This window comes from Delphinus delphis, chromosome 21 (genome assembly GCF_949987515.2).
Source record: "Delphinus delphis chromosome 21, mDelDel1.2, whole genome shotgun sequence".
In the NCBI taxonomy this organism is placed as follows: domain Eukaryota; kingdom Metazoa; phylum Chordata; class Mammalia; order Artiodactyla; family Delphinidae; genus Delphinus; species Delphinus delphis.
In genome coordinates, this window is record NC_082703.1 from 22,393,366 (window position 1) to 22,408,404 (window position 15,039).

At 45.7% G+C, this 15,039-nt stretch overlaps 1 long non-coding RNA gene across 2 annotated transcripts; it reads left to right on the plus strand.

Moving 5' to 3' along the window:
* The first annotated feature begins 4,914 nt into the window (after positions 1–4,914).
* LOC132417694 (uncharacterized) lies at positions 4,915–14,671 on the plus strand. Of its 2 annotated transcripts, none has more exons than XR_009517910.1 (3): positions 4,915–5,048; positions 5,351–5,529; positions 14,190–14,671. It is a non-coding gene; the product is annotated as an uncharacterized lncRNA (long non-coding RNA). The 2 variants fall into 2 exon arrangements; XR_009517909.1 differs by lacking the exon at positions 14,190–14,671 and adding an exon at positions 13,274–13,784.
* The last annotated feature ends 368 nt before the right edge of the window (positions 14,672–15,039 follow it).

Consider the following 15,039-nt stretch of genomic DNA (forward strand, 5'->3'; position numbering starts at 1 on the left):
CTTGCATTTATCAAAACTTCATTCCTTTTTATTACTGGGGTGTATTCCATTGTATGTATTTATGAGAGTTTGTTTATACATTCACCTGTTGATGGACATTTAGGTTGTTTCCAGTGTTTGGCAATTATCAAGAAAGGTTCTATAAATATTTGCATACGAATTTTTTTAATTAATTAATTTATTTATTTTTGGCTGTGTTGGGTCTTCATCGCTACGTGCGGGCTTTCTCTAGTTGTGGCGAGCGGGGGCTACTCTTCATCGTGGTGTGTGGGCTTCTCATTGCGGTGGCTTCTCTTGTTGTGGAGCATGGGCTCTAGGCGCGCAGGCTTCAGTAGTTGTGGCACACGGGCTCAGTAGTTGTGGCACGCGGGCTCAGTAGTTGTGGCTCACAGGCTTGGTTGTTCCGTGGCACGTGGGATCTTCCTGGACCAGGGCTCGAGCCCGTGTCCCCTGCATTGGCAGGTGGATTCTTAACCACTGAGCCACGAGGGAAGCCCTGAATACGAATTTTTATGTGAACATAAGTTTATGAAGAAAGGTTCTATGAATGTTTGCATACGAATTTTTATGTGAACGTAAGTTTTTATTTCTCTGGGGTAATACTTAGGAATGGCTGAGTCATATAGTAAGTGAATGTTTATCCTTATGAGAAACTACTAAACTGTTTTCCAAAGAGGCTGCACCATTTGCATTCGCATCAGCAATGTCTGAGGCTTCTAATTAGTTGCGCCTCATCCGTGTCAGCACTTGGTATTTGTTGTTGTCCTTAGCCATTCTAGTAGATGCGAAATGGTATCTATGGTATCTCATTGCTTTAATTTGCATTTGCCAGGATAGATTTTGAATTAAAAAAAAAAAAAAAAGAGGGCTTCCCTGGTGGCGCAGTGGTTGAAAGTCCACCTGCCGATGCAGGGGACGCAGGTTTGTGCCCCGGTCCGGGAGGATCCCACGTGCCGCGGAGCGGCTGGGCCCGTGAGCCGTGGCTGCTGAGCCTGCGTGTCCGGAGCCTGTGCTCCGCAACGGGAGAGGCCACAACAGTGATACCACCAAAAAAAAAAAAAAAAAAAAGAAAAAGAAGAAAGCTCAGTTTGAAGAAACATTACCTTGATTTCCCTACTTTCTGTATTTGTATTATCACTTACCAAAGAGCCTAAAGAGATCACAAAAGTGCCTTGTCCCAGGCCTCAGGAACCTGAAAAATGCAAATTATGGAGACAGCTAGCTGCTGTTTTAAATGATTGATAACCAGTGTTGCCAACTAGTCCCTGTGATGAATGAGAATAATCTAGTCTCTACTGGTTGCCTTAAATAAAAAAGCAAGCTTTCTTCTCACTTCATGAAAAATGTATATTCCAGAAGCATTGTGTGAATACAATTGTGATCCTTGAATTTAATTTCAAGAGCACCGAGAATGCTTAATATTTTGAGGAATTCTCAGAGGAATACATTTGTTAAAAAGGAATCAACAGGGTTTAAAGGAAAGAGTACTGGAATAGGAATTTGGAAGTCCTGTTCTGGAAACAGTTCTACCTGGTCCTAAGTGTGTGACCTTGAGCAAGCCTCCGAATCCACATTAAGGCTGCCCCTCTTCCTCTGCTGGAAGAAGGTTTGGACTCACTTCAGCCATATCTCCTGGCATATCGTCCACAGAACACTAGATCTACAGGATTAAGATGTGTGGAAGAAGAGAGCGTTCTATATTGAAATTAACGTGGGAAATATTGAGTTAAAGTTCAAGAGGTTTCACTGAGAGAGGATTTTCCAGAGTCTTTAATTTGCTAACATATATTTTTAATCCCTGTGAGAGGGCTGTCATATGTCGTGTCTTCCCAATTCATTTGAGCACAGAAGTCTTTTTCATTGAATAATATATGAACGTATATTCCTTTGTTTTTCCTAGAACTCACTTTGGGAAATGCTGGACTGAAATATTGTTAATGTCCCTTCCAAATCTAACTTTTCAATGTTTCCAGTCTCTTTGTAAAAAAACTTCAAACACCTCTTGGTGTATTTGCTTGGAAAGTTTGCATTTCATATGTCAAGTTTTGTGCAGGGTGGTTCCATGGTACTGTACAGTGACATAATCATGGGCAAAACAGCAACGAGCTTGTTTCTCAGGCTTCTGTATTTAAGGTCAGGCTGGTTTAAACCCATATAGAATCAACCAGGTCTCAGAACTTGGCAGGGCAGGGAGAGCTGTGCTAGAGGCAGACACAGTTACAGAGCAGGCCTGGAGGAGGAACCAGATGTGGGCAGTCAGAGCATGAGTGTCCAGAGTGAGGCCAGAGACATACAGAAGATCAGGGGGTCAGTGGGTCAAAGGTGTCATCTGCTGGGCAATCAGGAGTCCAGGAAACACATAGCCAGGTTCACGCAAGGTCGTGGGTCACAGGACAGACAAGGAAAATATTAGTAGATCCCCAAGAGCACACGGGTCATTCTCTAGGAAGCAGACATAGCGTATCACTAAGAAGGCATTTTTAATACTGATGTTATCTCACCAGCTATGAAGCCCCACTTCCTCCTGGGACAGTGGCCAAGACCTGGGAAATGCTCCCAGGCCTCCAGCTCAGGACGGTAGGTATGAGATGCCAGGCAGCTGGGGCCAGGCTCAGAGATGGTGACTTTAGAAGAGCTCTTCAGGGGTTAGCACAGAGCAGGGAGAAACCCACCTTGCCTCTCTCCAACTCCCCCCACCCCTTCCAGAGGACCCACTGGAAGATTTTTCTCCCTCTGTGCGCCTGAAGAGTTTAGAATGAAGAGATTAATTGACCAGAAATGAAAGCTTGAGGCAGTTCACTGCAGTGGAAAGAGTGTGGATTGAGAGTCAAGAGGCCAAGTTCAGCTCTTTGACCTGAGCTGTGGGCTTTGGTTTACTCACTCATGAGCAAAGTTTTCTTCCAGCTCACAGGTACCAGGATTCCAGTCACATCTGAGTCTGGGAGGGGGTAGCCCCACTCCAGCCTAGATGACGAGGTGAGAGGGGACCTCTCCTCTTCTCTAGCCAAGGCGGCTGCCGGCCTCTCCTGCCCTCACCCACATCCAGGGTCTGCATGCCCACTGCACTGTTTGCAGGCTTGTTCTCGGGGAGATTGGTGGAGCTGACAGCCTCACAGGGGAGAAACCTCAGCACGGAGCCGACAGGAGCCAGACCCAGGAAGACAGTCTGAAGTCAGGCAGCCCTGCGTCCTGTAGGTCAGCACAGGACTCAGGGCAAACCGGGCGTGGTCAGGAGGCACCGGACACAAACAGAAAGTCCTATGTGGTGGGAAAACCGAGACCACATGCCCCTACCATCTTGGGCTGGGGCCTGCCTTTCAGAGGACTCAGAGGAACCACTGATAATTGGATGGAGGGGAGTGTGTTTTGAAATTAAAATGGGCACAGTAGGTAGAAGTCAAGTTAATTAGAGATATGTCCCTTCCTCCTGTGAGACTGAACAGTGTGACTTTCCGAAGAAGGCAGTTCTCACGGTAATGAGGTAAACTTCAGAGGCAGCCAGCAGCACTGTTTGTTGGTGGAGAGACTGGTTTGGAAGTAAGCCCTCCACAGGCCCCATCCTGTTCCTCCGTTACTTCCCAGCCCCCTGGAAGCCAGCAGAAGCACACCAGTAGGTGGCCACAGCCCCAGGCGGCTGTGTTTGCCAGATTCCAAAGGGACAGGGACTCCCTTCGCGTTAGGGGAGGGGCTGGGTTTCCCCAGAGAAGGTTCTGGCACCTGGGCTGGACGAGATATATCAATACCTGGGGGAGCACAGAAACAGGGTGGCGCTGCAGGGAGAGATGTCTTTAGGAGAGGCCACCATTCCTTAAAAAATGCTCATGTTGAATGCTATGGTGGCCTTCTCTGAGGGCCAGTGACCTTCCCAGGAGCGAGGAGGCGCCCCCCACAGGCAGCAGCGTCTGTAGCAGTCTTGCCCTTGTGGTGTTGAAGGCGATGGGGTACATTCAAGTAATCATGTGAGGACCCTAGTTTCAGGCCCAAATTCGATGTGACTTTGTGTATGGGTATTTTTCCTGAGGTCAAAGGTAACTGACACTTCAACACCTTATTTAAAAATAGAGGGAATTCCCTGGTGGTCCAGTGGCTAAGACTATGCACCCTCAATGCAGGGGGCCCGGGTTCGATCCCTGGTCGGGGATCTAAGATCCCACATGCCGCAACTAAAGATTCCATGTGCCACAACTAAGAGCTGGTGCAGGCAAATAAATAAATAAATATTTTTGGAAAATAGAATTATCTGTGTATCCCTGTGCATATTCCCTCATGGGTCTTTTCTTCTTTCTCCCCTCACAGTGTTTGGTGACTTACTCTGTAAAGGTTGTAAACTCTATTGAAACAGGAGGGGGCTTCCCTGGTGGCGCAGTGGTTGAGAGTCCGCCTATCGATGCAGGGGACGCGGGTTCATGCCCCGGTCCGGGAAGATTCCACATGCCGCGGAGCGGCTGGGCCCGTGAGCCATGGCCGCTGAGCCTGCGCGTCCGGAGCCTGTGCTCCGCAACGGGAGGGGCCACAACAGTGAGAGGCCCACGTACCGCAAAAAAAAAAAAAAAAAAAAAAAAAAAGAAACAGGAGGGAAGGAGGCAGAGCACAACCTTTGAAAGAATGACACAGCCCGAGGACATGACATAAACTGATTAGAAACAAATGGGTCCAAGATGGCGGAGAAGTCAACTTCCACTAGACCTTGAGCCTCAGTATACGCTCACATCAGCAAGCTAAATGATACACCCACAGGAGCCATGACAGTTCCAAGACACCATAAGGATCAAAAGTGGGCGGTGGCCCAATTCCTGGAAATCCCCGCCCCTTCCTAAAATAGCTGGAACACTCCTCCCACTTACTACCCTATGAAATTACCCGCTCCTATAAAAACTGACAGCCCCATACCCTGGTGCCTTTCTCACCTTCTGAGATGGCCCGCACTCTGTCTGTGGAGTGTGTTTCTCTCTAAATAAATCCACTTCTTACCTGTCACTTGGTCTCTCAGTGAATTCTTAATGCGATGAGACATCAAGAACCTGAGCTTCATTAAGTCCTGAAACCAGGTGTGTGATCTCAGTTGGAAGACTGGGTGTTGGCCGGGTTCGAGTCCCGCCTGTGTGGGTTCAAGGTGCATGGTTTCACCATTATTTGAGGTGCATGGTTTCACCAGTATTTAACACATACTAAGTCCCAGTCTGAGGTGCATGGTTTCACCATTATTTAACACATACTAAGTCCAGGCTCACAACGAAATAACTTTCCTTTGTATCAATTAGTAGATTATTGTGAATTCTTATTATTTCCTTGTGGAGCCTGAAAAGTAGTCAGAACAGAGCCTCAGGATTATTCCCTTCTTGACTTTCAGGTAATGCATCCAAGAAAGAGTCATCCACTGAGTTATTTCCCCTCATTCGTCTCCCTTCATCCAAGCTGAGGAAAAGAGACAGCCACCTGGCAAAGGTCTAGTCCAAGGTGCCTTTGAAATGTCCTGCGGAAGCACCTCTGGTTCCCCAGCATTCCTGTTAGAAGATAAGCCGTCTCCAGGTAAGTAATGCTGTTAATAACAATGTCAGTAGCCACTTGGGTCTTGATTTGTCCCCTGGGGAGACGTAGGCTCCAGGGCAGGGAGCTGGGAGGCTGAGACTAGAGATCCACCACGGCCCTCAGCCTGTTCTTTGTCCTTGAATTTCCTTTTCACTTTAATCATTCCTGGAATCATGGAGAGAAGTTTAGAGGTTTCTACAACCCAGCTCTCTGGATTTGGATAAGTCTTAACAGAACCAGCCAGGTCTTAACATTCTTCAAAGAATAAAGATCCCGTCACCAACTAGAGGGACCTGAGCTCAGAAATCGGTTGCTGCGGATCAAGGCTTGTCTTACTAGTATGCAAACAATTCTGAGTGTTCCTCAAATCAACTTTCAATCTGGCGTTTTCCTTGGCTATCAGGTGGAATTTACCCCTGAATGAAGGTCCTCACCTTGCATTGAGTTCTAGTGAGTTTTGTTTTGTTTTACAAAGTGACCGGCACCGTCTTTGGGGACCACTTGATTGATTGATTCCCCCGCAATGTCGACTTAAAAAATACACACAACCTAAAAGCTGAGAGTTATATTTTATTTGGTGGGAATTCTTAGGACTTCAAGCCCAGGAGGCAGCATCTCAAGTAACTGACAGACTGCTCCGAGGAGGTGAGGGGGGAGCCAGGTTATGTAGGAGTTTTGCAGCAAAGGGCAGGTAGTTGGAACATCAAAAGATTACTGTTAATTAAAGAAAACCAGATATCCCAAGTTAAGGAATTTAGCACTTTTGTATGTATAGGAAGACGCAAGAGTCTGGGCTCACTGAAATCATTCCTTTGATAAGTATCTCAGCTATCTGGGCCAGTATCCTGTGTTTTCACCTCCTGTGTTGCCTCAGGGCTCATGGTAAGGAGTGGCTGCAGTCTGATGGCTGCTAGATGGCAGGTATTCTTTCCTTCCTGAATTCCCTCAGGGCTCATCAGCTCACGTTGGAGGGCTGCAGTCGCTGATGACTGACTGACATCCTTTGTTTACTGATAGGGTAGGAAATATTCCACTTCTCAGCAGCCTTCTCTTATTCACGTAGCAGATTTTTATTTTTCTCCTTAAGGGAGGACCCCAGCCCATGGGACAGTTCTGCCTGGGAAGTGGAGAAGTAGGAATGTTTTTCCCCAGTGACTAGAGCAAAGGCAGCAAAATTCCACATTTCATGGGTCCGGGGTCACGGCTACTGATGGTTGGTGTGATTCTAGCCATTACCAAGGGTATAATCTACACTTTGCCCAGTTCTCAGTCACCTCCTCTATACAGAGTCCTTCCACATCCCAGGAGTCCCCAGGGAAGCCGGGACAGGCCCACAGCAGTCCCAAACCTGAGTCATCCTGTGGCCAACAACTTCCCAGGGAAGCCCTCCAGCCAGGGCCCGCCTGCTGGACGGCCTCATTTCAGACAGGGTCCCACAGGCCCCCTTCGCCTCTTCCAGGCACAGGTGTTTGTATCCCGAAGCAGCACCTGCTGAGCCCCCAGCCCACCCACTGTGCCAGTCAGGGTTCTGAGCAGGCCTGTCTTCAAGGTGGATGAGAGCTGACTCTATTTTAAGGAAATGAAGTGCGTCTTTGAGTCAAAGCATGTGATACAAATGACCTTTCTGTGGCAACATGATTAAAAATAGGCAGTTACAGGAAATTTTTCAACTCTTGAGACATTAATGGATGTAGATGTAAAAAAATAGACTAACTTCCCTCATCTTCCCATTAGTGATGTGTGTGGGCAGACAGGGCTACTTTTTGCCGCCTTGACAGACCGAATACTGCCTGTGCGTGGGATAGGAGCATTTCTAGGCTAGCCATTCCCCCAAAGTGAGGTTGTGGAATTTGTATGGTACTTACTGACTGACTGGCTCACCCAAATCTGAGTGTGTTTCATTCTTTGGGTTTGGTGGCTGGATTTTTGCATGAACAGCAAGGAGTAGCTGAATTCTCCCTTTCAGTTTGCACCCTCTAGATCAAGGGACAGCAAACTTTTTCTGTAAAGAACCAGACAGTATATATTTTAGGCTTTGTTGACCATACACTTTCCGTAGCAACTGCTAAACTCTGCTGGTATAGTGTGTGGGTAGGCAGCCACAGGTAGTATGCAAACAAATGGGCCTGGCCATGGTTACAGTAAACCTTTATTTGCAAAAACAGGTGGCAGGCTTGATTTGGGCCTGAAGGCTCTAGGTTGCCCAGCCCTGCTCTGGAGTCAAAAGAGGTGAGGATATTCACCCTCCTTCCCTGTTTTCAAGGGATGCCTGAGAATTATGCGTTCGTTGATTCGCGCATCCATTCAGCAAATGCTTACCCAGCGGTCTGCTGCCATGCCAAGCTCCATAACGTTAGTTTAGGATGCAACAGAGAACAGCACACACCAAGCTCCCTGCCTCACAGAGCTTACACCGTAGAAAAGAGGGGCGCATCCTCGGGTGCGAGGACCATGTTAGTGGCAGGGGAATGACCTCAGGGAGCTCACGGGAACCGATCTTAGTGTCTGACATGGAAGCAATCGTAAAGACTTTGGGTTTTCCTCGGTGTGAAATGAGGAACCATTGGAGAACTTTGAACAGAGAAGTGACATGATCTAACTTATGTGTTGAAAATAAATGTAAACTGTGTCAATGGTAGACTAAAGGATGGATGCAGGGATACGCAGGAGGAGGATGTAGCTGTAGCAGTGCTTGAGGAGACAGAGGGCGGTAGCGTGAACTAGAGCGGTAACAGGGAAGGGAGTGAGAAGTGTTTAGATCCGTGGTATATTTTGAAGGTAGAGCCAACACGACTTCCTAATGGCTGCGTGATGTGTGTGAGATAAAGGAGTCAAGAATATATTTGGCAGGGGGCTTCCCTGGTGGGGTCCAGTGGTTAAGAATCCACCTTCCAATGCAGGGGATGTTGGTTTGATCCCTGGTCGGGGAACTAAGATCCCACATGCCGTGGGGCAACTGAGCCCGCGCGCCACAACTAAGACCTGACACAGCCAAAAAAATAAATAAATAAAAAAAGAATGTATTTGGCATTTGGAACATGGAGTTGCCACTAACTGGGATGTGGGAATGCTAAGGGTGGAAGCAGTGTTAAACATGTGAACTTTGAAATTTCTCCTTGACATCCAAGTGGATACATCTCAGCTTGGCATTTAGGAGAGAGGTCTGAGCTGGAGATATACATTTGGATGCTGTCAGCATAGGGAAAATGCACGGTATTTAAAGCCACGGATTATGTGAGATCACCAAGGAAATGAGAATATAGAGAAAGAAGGAGAACCAAGACCCTTGGGCAGTCCAGTATTGAGACGCTGGGGAGAGGAGGAAGAACCTGGAAGTCAGAGCGTTAAGTGACCTCACCTTACTTGCCGGGAAAATATACATGAGAACATTGCATAGTAAATGAACTTAATTTTTAAAAATCTTTAATTTTTCATTCTATATCCAAGGGACAGCTATGACTCTTTTGACTTAAGGAGGTATTTGTATTTCTTAAGTGGATTCAAGTAGGCTGGTGATATTAGTCTTATTATGCAGAGTTTTTTCCCCTAAATAAAGAAAATAATTTGCTTGAGATCTTCCAGACCGTGTTATAGGTTCACCTAATTCAAAATTGTTTAAGGAGTCTGCTTTGCACACATGCCTTGCTCTGTTTGTGCTCTGTGTCCAATGTCTAAAGGTGTATGTAACCTGGTTCGCTTATTGCCAAATAAAGTCTAAGCCAGCTCCTGGGCTGCCCCCACATAGTAAGTAAAGCTCAGATGAAAGTGTACACTTCAGACTGGGACTTGAACCCACGTGCTGGGACTCAAACCCGGCCAGAACTCAGATTGGAACTCGAACCCATGCAGCTGGGACTCAAAGCCGGCCAAAACCCACAGTCTTCCAACTGAGATCATACACCTGGTTTCAGGACTTAATGAAGCTCAGGTTCTTGATGTCTCATTGCAGAAAGAATTCACTGAGAGACCAAGTGATAGGTAAGAAGTGGATTTATTTAGAGAGAAACACACTCCACAGACAGAGTGTGGGCCATCTCAGAAGGTGAGAAAGGCACCAGGGTATGGGGGTGTCAGTTTTTATAGGAGCGGGTAATTTCATAGGCTAATGAGAGGGAGGAGTGTTCCAACTATTTTAGGAAGGGGTGGGGATTTCCAGAAATTGGGCCACCGCCTACTTTTGATCCTTATGGTGTCTTGGAACTGTCATGGCTCCTGTGGGTGTGTCATTTAGCTTGCTGATGTGAGCCTGTACTGAGGCTCAAGGTCTAGTGGAAGTTGACTTGTCCGCCATCTTGGACCCATTTGTTTCTAATCAGTTTATGTCATGTCCTCGGGCTGTGTCATTCTTTCAAAGGTTGTGCCCTGCCTCCTTCCCTTCTGTTTCACAGATACTTAATTCCTATGGATCAATCTCTGCATTTTAGTTTCTGATTCTGATATTCAGAGGATGGTAGTTTGTTCAAGATCTGTGAGAATCTCAACCATCTTATCCTTGACTTAAGTTGTAAAAATAATTTGGGGGCTTCCTGTTTTGTTTTTTACTTGGAAAATTTTGGTTAACACTGTTTTTAAAATGAACAATCTTAGAGGTTTTTAAAAAATATCTGTAGACTGTATCAAATATTACGAAGGACTTTTAAAGCAACCTTGTGAAGTATGTTATGATTCTCATCTTATTGATGATGTGTCTGAGGTTCGGATGAGAATGTCATGCAGTAAGAGAAGGCCAGGACTCTCATTCTCAGCCCAGTGCTCTTAGCACAATGAAACACCTTTTTTCTAGAAGCATCATACAGGTCAAGAGCTCAGGCTAATGTGCTAGCCAGATCGCCATCTTAGAAAAGCACGTGTCTTGGCTCTTCCAGTTTTTTGTTTTCTGTGACCCCATTTCATTTAGGACTGATACTCAGAACATTAGTTGGACCGCTCTATGGCATTTAAAAGAAGGAGATAAGTTGGTATAGTTGAAGAGATACCCACATTAAACAGTTCTTTCACAGGCATGGGTCTTTGGGCAAATCAGATACAAAATGTGAGAGAGCTTGAGCTCCCTTGAAAACCACAGAGACGGCAATCACTTTTAGGGTGGGGAAGTGTAGGGTTTGCCATCCCTGTGTGCCCTGTTTACTGGCCTGGTCTCTAGGCTATCACTTAGTTTTCAAGGTGGAAATTACCCTCTTCAGCCTACTGTGCGCTTACGTAAAAAGTCAGATGATAAGCTACAGATTCAAATTCTGTATTCATGGGAAAGGCTGGGAACATTTCACAGAGGACTGCTGGTTGCCTTGGCAACCTAACAGCCCTCTAGGAGAGGAGGAGCGGACAGCAAGGCCGATGTCTGTAGGAAGACGGCTTTCTGTGATTAAGCCTTCCCTGACAACGTTTATATCTGAAACATGAAAGCCCCAAGGCTATGTTCAGGAAGGCTGCCTGACAGTCAACAGAAGACCTAAACAGATCTGGTGTGATCGCCTGAGTAGAAGAACACATATCCCTGTTTTCCCTTTCACAGCTCCACCATTTGGATGACTCCAGAAGAAAAAGGCGCGTGGAGTCATAGCTCTCGTCCAGTTAGCTTACCACCCTCCTGAAAATTATGACTTAGAAAATGGGACGTGATCTTTTAAACAAACACACCAGAATTTACCTCTTCACGTGATGGCTTTCCTTCAAAGACGTGGGGTGGAGAGGGGGCACGACTACTGCCCAAAATATAAGTGGTTCTGAATGTGCTCCTTTTGGGGGAGTACCTTCATGGGCATTTGCTAGACATACGAGACAATCAATCTGGTTAGATTTGGGGGGGCAGGCGGTCACACTCCAAGTCTGGTAGTTTTTAACTAAAAAATGAACTATATATATCGATGTGTCTCCCTAGTGCCCAGCACATACTGGTAGTTCACGAAATGTTTGATAAATCTTCAGTTAACCGTCCACCTCCATCACTGGATTTTCCCCAAATCAAATCCACCTTTAAAGACTCACCAGCACCAGTAAGTCAAAAGGATATTCAGTAGAGTCTAGCTGGATTTCCAAAAGGGCACCCTAGAAAGCTGTAAGCAAGGACGGTAGCACTGGGTCAGTTACATGGTATCCCAATGGAGACAGTATTCAGTTGGTGTCCTCTTTGAAGGGGGCAATATTCACTAGGTGCGGTGGGTTTTTTTTTTATTGAAATATAGTGCATTTACAACGTTGTGTTAACTTCTGTACAGCAAGGTGATTCAGATACATATATATTTATGTGTGTATATATATACACATATATATATGTGTGTGTGTGTATATATATATATATATATATATTCTTTTTTATATTCTTTTCCATTATGGTTTATCACAGGATATTGAATGTAGTTCCCTGTACTACACAGTAGGACCCTGTTGTTTATCCATTCTATATATAATAGTTTATATTGTTGCAGTGGTTTTAAATCATGGCCATAACTTCTTTGATACTTTTCCCGTGAAAGATGGGGTTTGTGTCCCCTACCTTGAAAGTGAGTAGTCCTGTGACTTCTCTGACCAACAGAATTCAATGGAAGTGGTACTATGTGACTACCAAGGCCAGGTCCTGAAAGGGCATAAATGCCGTTCCTGCCTTGTTGACTGGATACGCATTTTTAGAGCCTTGAGCGGCCATGTAAGAAGCATGATTACCCTGGTTCCACCATGTTGTGAGGAAGCCCAGCACACCAGGAGAGGTCAAGTGTAGATGCACTAGTCAACAGCCCAGCCTTTGAGGCATTCCAGCTCAGGCATCTGACATATGAGCAAAGACGTTTCAGATGATTTTAGTGCCCAGCTGTTCAAGTTGCTCCCAGGTATTTGAGTCTCCCCGACTGAGGCCCGAGACATTGTGGAGCAGAGACAGGCAACCCCTGCCATACTCTGTCTAAATTCCAGACCCCCCAAATTTGTGAACATAACAAAATAGTGTGCTGCTAAACTTAAGCTAGTTGTAAAACAGTAGGTAAGTTGAGCACTTAGTATGACAAGTACTGGATAGCTATTAAAGTAAGTCCTGTTATTTTAAAATCATACCTCTCCTATCTGCTGCAGATAAACCAAACAAAGATTGTAAAAAACAGGGCACTCATTTTACCATGATTGCACCCAATGGTGAATCTAAGTTTTAGATCTCATGGTACTGGTGTCTCCTGTTAAGGCTGCCATGAGTGAGGGGTGGGTCTTTCTGGGCCTTTGTTTCTTTATTTATAAGATGAGCAATAGGTAATCCCTAACGATTTCATGATTCTAAGGTGTCAGGCATGAACTGGGTGCAAAAAGTATTATTTCCACACCAAGTTTGATAGCATTATTCACACTAGCCAAACACAATAAGATAAACAAAATGTGACATAGACATACAACAGAATAGTATTTGGCCCAAAAAAGGAATGAAGTACTGACACATGCTACAGCATGGATGAATCTTGAAAACATCCTGAGTGAAATAAGCCAGACACAAAAGGAAAAATATTATATGACTCCAATTGAATGGGGTACCTAGAATAGGCAAACTCATAGACACAGAGAGTGGAACGGAGGTTATGAGGGGCTGAGAGAAGGGACAGGGGAGTTCGTGTTGATTGGGTACAGAGTTTCAACATGAGAGGGTGAAACAATTCTGTACATGGTTAAGCAACACTGTGCATGGATTTATGCCACTGAATTATACACTTAAAAATGGTTAAGGGCTTCCCTGGTGGCACAGTGGTTAAGAATCCGTCTGCCAACGCAGGGGCACAGGTTCGAGCTCTGGTCCGGGAAGATCCCACATGCCTCAGAGCAACTAAGCCCGTGCACCACAACTACTGAGCCTGCGCTCTAGAGCCTGTGCGCCACAACTACTGAGTCTGCACTCTAGAGCCTGTGTGCCACAACTACTGAGCCCACGTGCCACAACTACTGAAGCCCTCACACCTAGAGCCCATGCTCCGCAACAAGAGAAGCCACTGCAGTGAGAAGCCCGCTCACCACAGCAAACAGTAGCCCCCGCTCGCCACAACTAGAGAAAGCCCGTGTGCAGCAACGAAGACCCAATGCGGCCAAAAATAAATAAATAAAATAAATACATTTTAAAAAATAATAAAATAAAAATGGTTAAAATGCTAATTTTTATGGCATGTATATTTTACCACAATAAAAACAATTTTTAAAAAAAGTTTTATTCCCATAAGCTTTGGCACTGGAGCCCTAGGCCTCTCATTGTTGTGAGGAATGAGGATGTGAACCCTTGCTCACCTTCATGCAGTCACCTAGAGGGAGCTGGAAATGTCCTCAGCCTTCTCAGTGGTCCCGAGAGACAACCCGGTCATTCACCAACAGAGATTTCCGGATGCTGAAAAGAGCCTCCAAAATTAGGTGGCTCAACACCCTCACTTTGCAAGTGAGGAAAGAGGAAATATAACTTAAGGAACCACCTTCTGTGGGGAAAAAAGTAATCCAGCTAGATACCTTCAAGTTATAAATAAACCAGATTTGGCATTCTTCTTTCTAGGGTAATAGTCTACTTTCCTCTAAAAGTCCTATGTTTAACTTGTCATTTTTGTGTTCATCATTAGGCCAAGGAAGTTATAAAACCCAGAATAGGACTCTAGTGAGATTATTCTGTTGAAGCTCTAATTTGAAATCTCCTTCTCAACATATTCATCCAGGCAGCCACTACGAATTCATTAGAGTTGGCATGAAAGATGGAGTCTCTTTGCTGTTCCTGTTACAATGTGCCTTATTGTGACATGGTGGCAGGGGCACTGAACCTGAAGTCCAATGACCTGAATTTAAATCTAGACTCTGCCATGACCTGGGGAAATCATTAAACCTCTCTGTTCTTCAATTTGCTTCATCCGTAAATAAAGAAACTGGAGGAGATAAACACTAAAATGCCCACTATCTTCTATGAGTCTGTAATTCTCTGATTATATATTTATGTTTGTTTGTGCTTTGAAAATAAGGAAGTGACCTAAATACTTGAAAGTTATGCATTGATCACTTCTGTGTTTTCCACACTTAGATAGAATTTGCCTTGGTGGGTGGGTGGTCTCATTGTAGCGGATGCTTCATTGCGTGGCTCAGATCTTCACGCCAGAGTGAAGGACTTGCTCCTGCAGCTGCTGGGGTGTTGCCTGCAGACAGCTCTCCAGTGTCAGCCCCTCTCAGGGACTTGTTCTTGGCTGAAGAGCCCCACTTTGCCTGAGGCATCCTGCCTTCCCCGGTGCAGCCTGTATCCGTTGACCGACCCGTGTGGGGTACAAAGGTCTAGGCCCTCTACCCCAACTCGGGACAGCTCTGAAAGGTTCTACGAGGTTCAGAGCTCCTTGTGGGGTTGGCTGAGGCCTTTGAAGAGACTACATCACAAGGAGCTCTGAACCTCGTAGAACCTTCAGCGTCTCCCTGTGTCCAGCCTCGCTTCCTCGTCTTCCCTCACCTGAGCTGATTCTGAGAGCAGCTCCCAATCAAAGCCCTGCACGCTAATCTCCATTCCGACTCTTTCCCAGGTAGTCAACC